General features: G+C 42.5%; 1 protein-coding gene across 3 annotated transcripts in view; it reads right to left on the bottom strand.

Moving 5' to 3' along the window:
• The window catches only part of eepd1 (endonuclease/exonuclease/phosphatase family domain containing 1), a 151,115-nt gene extending 137,846 nt beyond the window's left edge, over positions 1–13,269 (bottom strand). The window contains exons 1-2 of one of the 3 annotated variants that reach the window (XM_048520090.2): positions 13,208–13,269; positions 6,184–6,320 (exon numbers count right to left, since the gene is read on the bottom strand). The gene's annotated coding sequence lies outside the window, so the exon portion shown is untranslated. Of the gene's footprint in view, positions 1–6,183; positions 6,321–6,423; positions 6,515–13,044; positions 13,175–13,207 lie in introns of those variants that run through there. The other 2 variants (XM_048520072.2, XM_048520082.2) reach the window with 2 other exon arrangements.
• Between the last annotated feature and the right edge of the window lie 2,197 nt (positions 13,270–15,466).

Consider the following 15,466-nt stretch of genomic DNA (forward strand, 5'->3'; position numbering starts at 1 on the left):
TCCCATTTGCACAGCAGTCCATTAAAGACAAGCAGCTGTGGCTCTCCTGTAGCTTCATCTCAACATGAGGGCACCTAGGGCTGAAAGTTCTAAAATAAGGAGCGGGTCCACATTAGCTGCAGCTTGATGTTGGTCCTGCACTTGTCAGTGTACATGCTCCTCATCCATTTGTTTTGCAGCCCTTGGTGCAGAGAGCACATACTTGTGTGCACGGCTCTACTGGAACGGTTCCAATGAGCCAATGGGGCCAATATCAGGGACAAAGTAACTCCTCTGTAATTTGATCACTCAGCAGATGCAGCATCACAAATAACATTTGAACGTCTCCAGGATATTGATACATGGATGCCTCCAACAAACAGACTGGTGAGATGTCTCCTGATGGACATCACACATTGTTCCCCTGTATCAGACAGCTATTGCTCAAGCCAAAGATAACAAAGTGTGGAGCTGGATGAACACAGCAGGCCAAGCAGCATTTTAGGAGCACAAAAGCTGACGTTTCGGTGCTCAAGCCTTTGGTGCATGTGCAGGAGCAGATTGTACGTGTCGCAGCAATATTGAGGATTTCTCTCCACTGCCCTTCACCCCAACCCCCACAGTATCCATGAAAGACAACATTGCATTTAGGGTGAAGGCATTAACATTTCATAGTCCAAGGTGTCAAGTGAATAGCTTCTGCACTTTGTGCTGGCAAGGGAACCTTGGGAAGTGATTGTGACTTTGGCAAATTGGGAGCAACTTTCCAGCTTACAAAACATGCTTGTACCTCACAGCCATTAGTGGGATGGATTTGTAACGTTGAGTCATGTAGTCGAGAGTGCTCGAGGCCAGGACGCAGTCGGTAAACGTGTGAAGTCCACAGACAGCATTATGTGATAACAGATGTCTTTCGCCCATGCTGTGTAGGTTTAATGCTATTGCCCTTCGATGGACCTCCTTTTCGCCCACGCACTCACTCTACCTGTATTGGTGTGCAACCTCCCTACGTTGTCTTCACAAAATACCTTGCTATGTATCTTTGCAGCATCCGCAAATTTAGCTACTATACCTTCACTCCCCTCTTCTAAGTAATTCATATAAATTATAAAAATTGGAAGCCCCGCACAAACTCCTGCAGGATCCCATCTGTCACATCCTGCTAAACTGAGAGGTGCCCATTTAAGCATACTATTTGTTTTCTGCCTGCCAACCAATCTTTGTCAGTACATTATCCCTTCTGCAATGTGCTTCTATTTTACACATTAACCTACATGTCAACCTTGTTGTATACCTTCTGGAAATCCAGGTATGGTAAATCTACAGACATCCCTTGTCCAAAGAGCATGCTACTTCTTCAAAGAACTTCAAATGATTGATGAAACATCACCTCCCTTTCACCAAAACCACGCTGACCCTTCCCAATTATCGCGATTTTTCCAAATGCCCAGTTATAACCTCCTTAATAATCAATTCTAACACATTCCCCATGATAGCCATCAAGCTGAACTCTTAAGAGATAGCAAGAGCTGCAGATGCTGGAGCCAGAGATAATGCAGTGTAGAGCTGAAGGAAACACAGCAGGCCAGGCAGCGTCAAAGGAGCAGGAAAGTCCCACCCTCAAAGGACAGCTTTCCTGCCCAGCTTCCTGTTTTGCCTCCAGCTCCAAGCTAAATTCCTGCCTTCGTTCCTTCTTGAATAAAAGAGGTTTAATTTACTAAGTTCCAGTTTCATGGAAGGTTCCACAATCTAGGGAACTTCAGAAGATTAAATTAATTCATCTGCCACCACATTAGAAATCTCTATTGAAATCCTAGGATAAAGTCCATCAGGACCCAATGACATGCAGGCTGCAGCTCTATCAGTTTGTCCTTCCCTGGTGAATATAATTTCACCAAGTTCCTCTCTTCCTTCCAATTCCTAATTTACAGTTGTAACTGGGATGTTTATGCATTCTTTGTAGTGAAAAATTTGTTCATTTCATTTCATTCACAACATCCTTATTATCTACTGTTAACTACCCATTCTTATTCTCCAGTGGCCTAACATTCATTCATGCTGAACTCTGAAATCTCTAAGAAATGATTTCTTTAAAAATGGAACATTTTTGGTGTAACATGATTCAAATATAGCATCCCTTTTTCTCGAGAATGTATTTGCACCAATGACTAAATAAGTAACTAATTTTCTCCATCACTCTGCCCAATTTTTGGGAACAGTGAAAATAAAGCAAGCATGATTCTTGCTCCAAAATTCTCACAGCTCAGTCACTTCTCCTGACCAACTAAACAGAAAGGCAAAAAACATAAGGCATGCATAGACTACTAATGCCACACATTTTAAACAATGGATTCTTTGATTTGGACCTGGCTGTTTCTCAGACATTCAGTGAAAATTATATCAATGCCTAGATTATCTAGCTTTAAATGGAGAAGAAACCACTGACCAAATTGAGCTAAACATTTACATACTTCTGTAAAATTTCAAAGGTTCGCCTGCACCCTTTGTATTATTTAGCATTTTCACCCATGGTGGTTTTAACCAAATTCCTAATCTGGTTTCCTTTTAAAGATTAGGAGAGAATTAAAATGTCCGACCCAGGAAGGATTCCAAGACAGAAAGATATAAAGACTGTTCTTTCAATCACATAGTGAGGCTGATACTGAGAATGATATGGTTCTGACTGAGTTAAAGATAATGGCATTAACTTTCACAGTGAGGCACATAGCAGAATGGTCATGAGCCTCAGTGGTAGGGGAAGGAGAATAATGGTGGTGGAAGGAATTGTTTTGGCATAGAATGTTGAGGGGTGACCTTATAGAGGTTTATAAAATCGTGTGGGACATTGATAAGGTGAATAGCAAAGGTTTTTTCCATTGGGTGGGTGAGTTCGAAAGTTGACAGCATTTTTCTTTTAAAAAGTGAGAGGAGAAAGATTTAACAAGGGTCTTGAGGGACAACTTTTTCCCGCAGAAGGTGGTTCATGTGTGGAATGAACTGCCAGAGGAAGTGGTGAATACAGGTACAGTTACAACGTTCAAAAAAAATCTGGATAGGCACATGAATAGGAAAGGTTTAGATGGATATGGGCCAAACACAGGCAACTGGGACTAGTTTAGTTTGGGAAACTTGTTTGGCATGGATGAATTGGACTGATGGGTCCATTTCCGTACTGTATGATTCTACGACACAATGTGAGGTTACTCAAGAGGTTTGGAGATGTGTTTGGTGGACAATTGACAACTGCAGGTGGAACTATTTAAGTGTTGGTCTGATCCATTAAGGGTTCTTGAAACATAGTAGTAATGACCCGACCTCTGAGCCAGGAGGCGTTAATTGCCAAAGTTGTTGGTCTTACATTTATCATCCAGCAATGTTTGGGGTAGGGAGGTGAATGGGGAACACTGTAGGGATTGTGAGCCCACAGGTGTGTGCCCTCTATACTGTATGGGCCTGTGTTTAATGTTGCTGCCTTTCAAAGGGCCTCACGTCACTGAAATTTGCAGCTGCCTTCCCCACAGGGTCAGCCACTTACTCTGCCCAGTCTGGGTGTGTCACAGCCATTTTCTTTGCCTTTGCATGGTTGGAATTTTTCAAGACAATGATAGGCGAAGGCAAGTGGCTAACCACTGGGTGACACAGTGGCTCAGTAGTTAACACTGCTGCCTCACAGCGCCAGGGGCCTGGGTTCAATTCCACCCTCGGGCAACTGTCTTTGTGAAGTTTGCACATTCTCCCCGTGTCTGTGTGGGCTTCCCCTGGATGCTCCGGTTTCCTGCCAGGGCGCACAGATGAGGTGGATTGGCCATGCTAAATTACCCATAGTGTTCAGGGTGGGTTAGCCATAGGGAATGCAAGGTTTGGGGGATGGGTCTGAGTTGGATGCTCTTTGCAGGCATAGTCAGTGTTGAGCTGAATGTTTCCACGCTGTAGGAGTTCTATGGAGTGTCCCTCAGACAGTACACCAACATCCGCACATCTTTCTGGCAGCCTTTCCCATCAATCCTATAGACTTCACATCTCCCCTCTACCTAATCCACTTACATCAGCCTGCAGCTGCCCACCCTACCCCCAGCCCCTCACATTTGAGGTGGCCATGCTAACTGTGGTCATACACTGTCCCCCTCTGGAAGCTATGTGATCCTTATTGTGGATAAAGTTCACCACAAGCTATTGCTAACGTTTTCCTACTCATGGTTTGCTGATCGTGCCCCCCCCCCTTACGTATGCAGTTGCCCCCTCTCCCCTGCTTCATAAATGTCACGCTCCCTGCCACCTAGCCTGCAGCCCCCACTCCCACAAGGCTCTTTCATGCAATAGCAGAACCCTTTACCCTGCCATTTCATCCGTCTTTACCTTTTGGACAGATCCAATGGATTGGCTGTGACCCATCTTACAGAGCAACCTAACCACAGAGCCTCAGGTGGGAAGTTCCCATACCACTGACTGATGTCCGTTCATCACATCAACTGTATGCACAATAGCCTCCAGACTGGGCACAATGGATCCATAAGGCTGTCTGTGACCCATTCTCTGGACTGCAGGAAGTACAGACTGCCTGACTGAACATCCCAACTACACGCCTGACAAGGCAAACACTACCCACCTCAGACTGATTTCAGAAGCTGCCCTTGACTTCCCGTGCCAGGGTCCCCTCTTGACTGAGGGCTTCCTTGATGCACTTCCTAGGCACCATTCCCCTTAGACATGGTCATTTGCTTGCTGAACAGGCTTTTTTTTTCATGTAAGCTCCTAGCACATTGTGCATATTTGAGGTGATATTGGAGGAAGTACCATGTATAGATGTGAATAAAGGAGCATTACAGCACATCAAGAGTTGAAAAGCCTTAATTAGGAAGAGGCACAAGCAACCCCAGGTACAGCATATGTGCAGACACCCATAGCCTGAGGTACTTCAGACCAGTATCTCAAAATGCAGATAACAATTTGGCTTAAAATACAGGATGAAGCATATTCCTCAGCCTAACTACTCTTGCCAGTGATCAAGATGCTGAAAAATGGGGTTAATTTCCATTAGTAAATTATTGAAAGGTACAGAATATTATTCTTAATCTGGCATTTTCAATCCTCACAGTGCACCCCACCCATCGCCCAAGATACGCGATTTTCTCAAATACACCAAACACAATTACTCCAAAACTAAAGTTATATTTTAATGAATTAATCATATTGAAATTATAAGAATGAAACAGAGCACTTGAAACAACCAGCCAGTGACACAAACAGTAGCCACTAACTTAGTGTTCTGAGGGAGGGCCATTGGGCCCGAAGCATTAATTCAGATTTCTTTCTTCGCAGATGTTGCCAAACCTGCTGGGCTTTTCCATCAACTTCTGTCTTAGCCCCTAACCTAACGTGCCTGCCCTATTTTCATCTTCCTATCTAACCTTTCTTTGAAACCACCTAACTAAACTGTTTTTTTAAATGTTCAATGGTCTTTGTTTCAATCGCACTGGTCATGAATTCCTCAGGTACATCACTACGTAAAAACGTCTTTCTGCTCTGTGCACGCACTGCAATCACAAAAATGTTGCCCAATACTTTAACATGGACACATTTTAAGAAAACACTGGTCTGATATATGCTTGTTTCTAAGGGATCCTTCCCATCCCTACAGCACGCTATTTTACTATGCTGAAAACTGCTAAAACTATAAGTAATCCAAAAGAAAGTCTGCAAAGCAATGGTGTCCATTTTTCTGACCTACTGTACCAAATCTGTAATTAATAAACTGGCTTTGCACTTCATGTGAGGAACACATTTACCCAACATGTTATATCTGCTAAATTACCCATTTTCCAAAACAAGCTGATGCAGCTGTTGGTGTAATAAATTGCACGAAAAGCAAAGAAAAACATTTGCTCAAACATCAACCATTGATGTGATTGCAAACACTAATAATTAGATGGTCATAGCACTGCTTCTTCAGAAATTAACACCTCAGTGTTGTATTGGAGGGTAGAAAACAGTAGAAAAAGTCGACTAAAATGCATTTTTTAAAAAATGTATTGATATATACTTACTTATATGTTATATGTTATATACTTATATGTTATTACAAATCATTAGTACTTACATTTGGTGTTGGTAACCATTGATGCACTAAACATTAGAGTTGCAAACTGAGAATAAATATATGATTCAGATAGCATATAACCTGAACCATGGAATATAGAAGCTCACCATACAGAAGGAGACCATTCAGTCCATCATGCTTGCCTCCTGCGGAGTGCCCGTGAGCAGCAGCTGCTTTAACTCTTTGACTGAATTCTCAGTAACAGAACTGACAAGGCCAGGTGGATCAAAGATGACATGTGAATCTGTCAAATTAAAAAATATAACAACAAATGGGAACATCGAGCAAATAAAATCTACTCTATCTTGACTGAAATAGTTAATAATTAGAATCTTTCAAGACCTTACCCACATCTACAAGACACTGTTGTTCCCTACAACAGAAACACCAAATTTTAGATAATGCAAATCACCATCAGCCTTTTATAGAACAGTTTTGCTAAAACTGAACTTTGTACATACACACAAAATGCATCACGAGGTTACCAAACCCAACACTGGTTATAAATCAAATCTCACAATGGGTCATTCACCTTTAAAGTCACCGTGACAATGGACAAATAGCTCTAGAAAATGTGAGCACGTTGTTACTTGCGCAGATAGAGGGATCTGATTCTTTGTTTCATCAGATTCAAAAGCTTCAGTTCTATAAAATGGAGGCATATATCATACAAGATTTCTTTGCAGATTTTTACATTTCAAAACATCTGATCTTATAGAATTCCTACAGTGCAGAAACAGACCATTCGGTCCAGCAAGTCCACACCTACCCTCCAAAGAGCATCCCACCTTCACCCTCCCTATCCCTGTAATCCTGCATTTCCAATGGCTAATTCACCTAGATTGCACATCGCTGGACACCACAGATGAATTAGCATGGTCAATCCACTTAACCTGCACATTTTTGGTCTGTGGGAGGAAACCGAAGCACCCAGATGAAACCCACACAGACACAGGGAGAATGTGCACACTCCAGACAGTCACCTGAGGCTGAAATCGAACTCGGGTCCCTGGCGCTGTGAGGCAGGTGTGCTAACCACTGAGCCACCGTGCTGCCTGATCTGTGTCAGATTGCTGTAGAGAGCAATTCCAAATCAGGCAATTTCTATGAATGAATTTGAACACACAGCGCTTGAGGAAGCATTTACACATCATTTTCTGCATTGCTGCAAAGCAGGTTCAGCCACAATAGCAGGCTGGGTTTTCTGAAGGGTGGCAATTAAGAAGCAACAATCTCACACAGATTGCCACTTTAGCCTGTCTTTTTTGGTGAAAGAAGGGAGCTCCACATTTCTGAAAAGGACATTCTGCTCAGGACCCCTTCAGAAATGCAGAGCCATACTTCCATTCTGTCAGTTATTCTACAGAGGAGAATGGTCACAGAGGGGCAAACAACATCATTTTTTACAGCGGTCAGCTGCTGTGAAAGGGTAACTACATGAGTTAGTTGTGATGCTAGGGTATTTGGATGGTCACATGGCACATGTAGGATGCCAGTTTAATAGTGTACCAGGTGGGCATATCTGCATATTTAACAGTATAACTTATCCTGATTAACAATTTTACTTAATTTCAAAAGGAACCCTCCAAACTGGCCAATTTAAATGGAGCCTTTCAGAGGGTTCCAGGTACAGAGGAATTGCACAGGGGAAGGTTCAATTTCCTGGGTAATTCCTTCAGAGTCTGCAATGATAGGAATTTCATGGAGTCCAAATATGTATCTCGCATTTGCACTGGAATAATAGCTATCTGGCCAGCAGAAAATCCAAGCTCATGTGGCCAAATGTTCAACGGGAGATCATCGTAATCTCCTGGACCTGCCTGTGAAATTCCTAAACACCTGCTAGTTTCAGGCTATTACTGAGGCCCAAAAAGTAAACACAGCTTGCACAAAACAAGATCCCACCAACAAATGGGAAGAACTGTTAGTTAACAAATAAAAAGACAAGTGCTTTTCAGGAAACCAGGAGATATTCCTAAATCTCAAGATTACAATATTATGAGTCTTTTATTTTCACTTGAAAAGGCAGAAGGGGCCTAAGATAGCCATAGAGTCATAGTCATACAGCACAGAAACAGACCCTTTAGTCCAACCAGTGCAGGCGAAACATAATCCCAAACCAAACTAGTTCCACCTGCCTGCTCCTGGTCCATATCCCTCTGAACCTTTCCTACTCATGTACTTATCTAAGTGTCTTTTAAACATTGTAACTGTGCCTGCATCCACCGCTTCCTCAGGGCATTTATTCCACATGTGCACTACCCTCTGTGGTAAAAACGTTACCCCACATGTCTATTTTAAAATCTCTCTCCTCTCAACTTAAAGTATGTTCCCTAGTCTCGAAATCCCCCATCTTAGGAAGAAGACACTTACCATTAACCCTATCTATGCCCCTCATGATTTCACAAACCTCTATAAAGGTTACTCCTCAACCTCCTACACTCCAGTGAAAAATGTCCCAGCCTATCTAGCTTTTCTCGATAACTTGAGCCTCCCATGCCATCCAACATCCTGGTAAATCTCTTATAATACGTCTCTAGCTTAATAATATCATTCCTATAACCGGGCAACCAGAACTGAGTCTTGGACATTGAATTGAAATGCAGTCCTGAAGTGGGGCTTAGCGAACTCAGACTCAAAAGGTATGCGAGCTACCACTGAGTCAAGCCGAAGTACATTGTATGCCTGCGTGAGCTTCCCACTCCACTTGCCAGCCTCATGAAACAAAATATTTGAACATTTGAAAAAAGTCTGCAAAACGGTTATGCTATGGTTCAAATTCCACCTTTCAACGTAATCAGTTATTGAACTTAGAACCTTTGTGATTTGGTTCAGCCACTCATTGTATGGCTTTTGCAATGTGGATCTTGGCTGACTTTTTAAACAGGGTATATAATTATAAAGGAAAGCTTCAAAATTATCTGGTCATATTAATAAATCCTGTTTGTCCATAACATTAATGTTCTATATGACCACCAACTCTGAGGAAACAATTATCATCATTTTACAATCTCCAGACAAAAGGCAAGTCTATAAAATTATCGAAGATAACAAAGTGTGAAGCTGGATGAACACAGCAGGCCAAGCAGCATCTCAGCACAAAAGCTGATGTTTTGGGCCTAGACCCTTCATCAGAGAGCCTCTCTGATGAAGGGTCTAGGCCCAAAAGGTCAGCTTTCGTGCTCCTGAGATGCTGCTTGGCCTGTTGTGTTCATCCAGCTTCACACTTTGGTATCTTGGATCCTCCAGCATCTGCAGTTCCCATTATCACTTATAAAATTATCGAAGTTGGATTTACAAATGCTGTAATGCATTGAAATATTAAAATAATCACAATAATTGCATATTGAATTACAAGTTTTCCTGGTTAGAGTCAGCACATCTCTGTAAGTGTGAATATTAAATGTTAGCACAGATTTGGCCACTATGGCAATTGCTGACTTACACTATAAAGTGTAGCGATCTCGGTACTGCTAGACAGAAAAAGACTAAGGTCCATTTAGCTCATCACTGGTGATTCTGGTAGCCATGTGACACGATGATAATAGTTTTGAGCAATGTTTTAAAAAAGGAAAATAAAGTATCTTTTTAGGTACAATTGTAGTGCTCCCAGATTATCTATGCCATGACATTAAAATCAAAGGGGCAACCAATATTTTTTAAAAAGTGAGATGTCAGCAAAATCATAACCACATTTGTCCTTTGGAGCGATGATCATAAAAATGATAGTCTGTTAATTAATGAGGCTTGACAAGAGGGAAGTTGTGCAAAAACACACTCCAGGAAACCACATAATGCCCTAATTGATGTTGAAAGTCACCTAATCTCCACTGTTCTCTTTAAGTGCTTCTAGGGTTTTGCTGACATAAATGCATCATCATAATGGAACAAATCTCCCAGAAAATCAGGATAATCCTTCCAGCTTTCAAAACATCACAAAATTATAATGGTGCAGAGGAAAGTAATTCAGCCCATCATGCCTGCACCAGCTCTCCCAACAAGCATCACCCCTTCCTCATTACTGCGGCATGTTATTTCTTTTTAAACATCTAACAGCCCCCACCCTGACCACTTGACTGCCCCAATTAAGCCTGCCATACTTCCACCACCATTCCAGGCAGCACACTCCAGACCTGAGCCATTCTTTTGTTCAAATCTGTGCCTTCTTTGATCCTTTTATAATCAAGAACGGTATCTGTCCAGAACCCTCATGATTTTGAAAATTTCAATCAAATCTCCTCTTAGCCTTCTCCTCTCCGAGAGAAAACAGCCCCAACTTCTCCAATCCATTTTCAAAACTCAAGTTTCTCATAGCTGGAACCATTCTTGTAACCTCTCCTGCACTCACCCCAATATTTTCTCATTCTTCCTAAAGTGTCGCACTCGGAGCTGTTTCTAACACCAATATTCATATGGTAATTAAGCAGCAAAAAAACTTGCAGAGATCTTTTGGCATCTCCAGCATTTGCTTTAAACTGGCTATATCTATCCTATGTCTTTTGTTCACTTGCCCTTTTTGTACAACATAGACTATCATACAAAGGATTATCTATGTAACATGCAATTGGTATTGGTCTATAGTCCATCTTACATCAAACATTTACTCCAAGATCTGAAATAGAATGCCATCAATAACAGTACAAGTTTCCATGACTAATGTTCTCTTCATCATTCTCATTTTCTTTGCCTCTACGGACACATTGCAATTGTTCCAATTTCTCCTTTAGGGATATTACAAAATTGTCCTCCAGCAGAAAATCCAAGTTCCTAATTACCAATGTTTAATGTGAGTGTTGATTTGTTTTACAATTGCAACCATAGATTTTCAGTTTTCATCAAACAAAGCTCCTTCCTAGATCAAATAACTAACAAATCCTTTTCGTTTCCCAGCTAAAATTTCGATCATCTTCTGGGAACAAAAGGACAATTTAAAAAAGGGAGGGGAAGAATAACATACCTTTTCATTGGCACATGAAGATAAAAAGACTTGCATTTATTTGGCAGTGTTTATAACATTTGTCCTCAGGCCATTTCAAACTGCTTCACACTAATTATGTAAATTAAAGTGAAGCCACTGTTGTAATGTAGAAAACATGGCATATTCTCAAGCAGATCATCTGCTTTAGTGATGTCAGACTGGAGGAATGAACATTAGGCCTGCAGTAGTTAAATAATACCACAGATTTGTTTTTACACCTAAATGGTACGGAAGGCAGAGTCTTTGCTTATTCTCTCACTTGGAAGTAAGGACCTCTGTTGTTGTCAGTACAGTCAGCCCTTCATTGTTCCAATATAATCAGCCTAATGGAAAATATCAGCAGTTACATGACACAAGGTCACCTCGTCACTTCATCTGACAAAGGAGCAGCGCTCAGAAAACTTGCAATTTCAAAATAACCCGTTGGACTATAACCTGGTATTATGTAACTTCTTACTCTTCACTCCAGTCCAACACCAGCATTTACACATCAGCTTAAAGAAGGAACATTGGATCAATATTCCCACTATGTATCTCTCAGCAGTTCCCTGGGACCTCTGGGGACGCATATGATCCAATCAGTGGGCTGCACGGTGGCTCAGTGGTTCGCACTGCAGCCTCACAGCGCCAGAGACCCAGGCTCAATTCCAGCCTTGGGCGACTGTCTGTGCGGAGCTTGCACATTCTCCCCGTATCTGCACGGGTTTCCTCCGGGTGCTCCGGTTTCCTCCCACAGTCCAAAGATGTGCAGGCCAGGTGGATCGGCCATGTTAAATTGCCCGTAGTGTTCAGGGGTATGTGGGTTATGGGGGATGGGTCTAGGTGGGATGCTCCAAGGGGCGGTGTGGACTTGTTGGGCCGAAGGGCCTGTTTCCACACTGTAGGGAATCTAATCTAATCTAATCAAATGTCCAAGAACAAAAATGAAAGGACTCTGAGAAAGCCTAGTTGTAGAATCTCAGTGACCCCAGATTCACCACTAAGTAATCTCACCAGTTTTAAGGCAATAGAGAAAATTCCCTGAGACTTACAAGGTAAGGTTCACCATCAGGGTCTATCGGCTGTAGTCAAGTCTTTGGAGTGAAACTTAGACTTTCGAACTGAGGTTGGACATATTGCTGGAAAAATCATCACTTTTCCTGCTGCCCATCAAGTCAAACAGCCTTTCCTCACCAATGAGATAACACAGTGTGGAACTGGATGAACACATCAGGTCAGGCAGCATCAAAGGAGCAGGAAAGTTGACATTTCTGGTCAGGACCCTTCCTCAGAAATCACTAATGTCCTTTTACAATACAATAAAAGGAATGAAATGGCACATTCTTTAAAAAATTCTCTCATGATTTTTATCCTGGGTTGTTAATAACTGTGTCCAAGATATTAATATTTCACTTTCGCAGACCCTAGGGGAATCCTGGACAGCTGACAGTTCTAATGCTATCGCTCAGTTACATATTCGTGAAGTAACTCCTTACTTAAAGAGAAGTTGGCGCCAGATCTTAAGATTTTCCTAAAACTGTAGCCTGTTCCCACTGCATGAACGCAAGAAACTTATCGCACCAGAAACTGCATTTGTTGTTCCGCGTTGCCGCTGGAGAGAACAACCAACATTTGTGAATATCAATTAATTCTGGGTTTTACTTGTGATCAGATATAATAGGAACTGCAGATGCTGGAGAATCCAAGATAAAGTGTGAAGCTGGATGAACACAGCAAGTTCTGGGTTTTACTTGCTTTTCTAGGGGGTGGGGGCGGCAAGGAAAACCCATTCACCAACATATGAGTGTTTCTGACCAGTCGAGAGATATTTCAGTCCAAACCTATCCCCCTGAAATTTTGTACCCTTTCTATCCCTGCTTTCTTTTCCCCCTTGTCACAATCGCAAGGAGCCACTCTGTGAAGCCTATTTCTCAAAAACGAACCTAAATAAACAATGCTCAGCAAATGCTGCAGCCCAGACTCCACACAGAAGTTGAAAGACTGCACTAACCTTTGGCTTTGCGGGGAAAACATAGGCGCTCACATCACACGTTCTCCGATCCAGGAACAGGCAAAAGCCAACATTACCTGCCCTCGGGTAAACGTGGACATTACTAGTTTCCACCCCCGCTCCAGCAGCTGCAAGTTGCAGTGCCGGCCCCCGCTGTTCTCACCTGCCCGGCTCCAGCGCCCCTGCCACGGTGAGTGACGGCTGCCAATGCGCTGTCCTTCCAGCCGCCGCCCGTCGCTTATCTCCTCTGCATTCTCCGTACTCTTGTCGCCATCTACCCGTCAAAAACGCTCCTAACCACAAACCCTGGAGCGAGGAGGGCAAGAAATGTAGAATGTTTCACACAATTTGTTGCTGACCTTTAGACCGAGAACAGTTCATTAAAGTCGATACACTTAAAGGATTTGGATACATGCTTGAAATTACAAATAGCAAAGGAGTCAGATGAGTTTGAGATCTCTTTCGAAAGAACAAAATCGCCTCCCTGCGCTGTGTGATTCTAAACTGCGAAATGCAACACAGAGGATGAAATCATAAATAACACAGGTATTAAAATGTGAGGCAGGATGAACACAGCAGGCCAAGCAGCATCTCAGGAGCACAAAAGCGTCCAAGATAATAAAATGTGAGGCTGGATACCGATGACGAATAACACAGGTATGCTTTGTATAAAGACCTCTAGTCTGGATGTTCAACCTGCCCCAATGAGTAATATAGAGAAACTATCAACACAGGTACTTTGGGGGAGTGGTGAGGTTAAGTGGCTTGCCTCATGACTCAGGTCTCTGAATATGAGTTGGCACTGTACAGGACGTTCTGGCTGTCCTGTTATAGGAGGGATATTATTAAGCTGGAGGGGGTTCAGAAAAAGTTTACCAGGATGTTGCTGGGAAAGCAGGGTTTGAGTTATTAGAATAGGCTGGGACCTCGTTCATTGGAACTTGGGAGGTTGATGGGTTTATGAAGTCATGAGAGGTGTAGATAAGGTGAATGCTGGTGTCTTTTCGCTAGGCTGGAGGATTTCAACACTGAGGAGCATATTTTTGAGGAAAGAAGGGAAAGATTTAAAAAAGGGCATGAGGGCAACTTTTTTTTTACACAGAGAGTGGTTCATGTGTGGAATGAATTTCCAAAGGAAGTGGTGGATACAGGTACAGTTATAATATGTAAAAGACATTTGGGTAAGTACATGAATAAGAAATGTTTGGGGGTATATGCACCAAGCACAGGCAGGTGGGATTGGTTTAGTTTGAGATTAAAGTTGGCATGGATTGGTCAGAGTGAAAGATCTGTTGCTGTCCTGTAACATTCTATAACTTGTCCGGCATAGCATAGGCTGCACAGCCAAAATGTTTAATAAAAGGCAGAGGAAAGCAGGATGAAATGATACCGAAGTCAGATGAACCTTGACTGCTGCATCTGCTTTTGTTGTTGAAAGCATAGCAAAAATACCCACAGAGCAGATTCACATTGCCTACAAAATAGCATAGAAGGAGGCCATTTGGCCCATCCAGCTTTAGCAAGTATAATTTAGCTAGTCCCACTGCCTTGTACCTTTTGACCCCTGCAGATGTTCTCAGGTGCTCATTCAATTCCCTTTCAAAAGTCTCAATTCGATCTACCTCCACCATCGTTTTAAGGCATTTTTAAATCATAACCACTCTCCACAGAGTTTCACAGCATGGAAAAACACTTTGGCCTATTGCTTCCATGCTAACCATCAAGCTTTATCCATTCTAAAGAAGTTGGCAGCACCTTTTTTGTAAATAAATTTTCCACTGCTGTCCACACCCGACCATGTGCTGCTCTCTTACCAGATTAATTTTTGAATGGTATCTTTCACAGCCAGGAAATATATTCCCAGAAGGAGAGTGCATTTTTCTTCTGCCAGTGGTGAGTGATTGCAAGGAATGAGAGGGGCACCATAGAAATGTGGTGCATAGATAATGAGGTGACTTAAGAGCGTAGTTTTTAAGCACTTACCTCACCTACCCACTCGCATTCAACAGTTTGTGCATTTCCTGTAAATTGTACAGAAGAGTCTAGACCCAAAACATCAGCCTTCCTGCTCCTCTGATGTTGCATGGCCTGCTGTGTTTATCCAGCTCTACACCTTGTTTGCTCACACTTTAGTTTCTATTCATTTGTGAGATATGGGAGTTGCTGGCTGACCAACATTTCTTGCCAATCCCTAGTTGCCCTTGAGAAGGTGGTGGTGAGCAGCCTTCTTGAACCACTGCAGTCCTCCTGCTGTGGGTTGACCCACAATGCCATGAGGAAGGGAATTCCAGGATTTTGACCTAGCAACAGTGAAGTAACGGCAGTATGTGTGCAAGTTGGAATGGTCAGTGGCTTGGAAGTGGTGGTGTTCCCATATGTCTGATGCTGTTATCCTTCTAGATGGAAGTGGTCATGGGTTTGG

The sequence above is a fragment of the Stegostoma tigrinum genome, chromosome 2 (assembly GCF_030684315.1).
Source record: "Stegostoma tigrinum isolate sSteTig4 chromosome 2, sSteTig4.hap1, whole genome shotgun sequence".
NCBI lineage: Eukaryota > Metazoa > Chordata > Chondrichthyes > Orectolobiformes > Stegostomatidae > Stegostoma > Stegostoma tigrinum.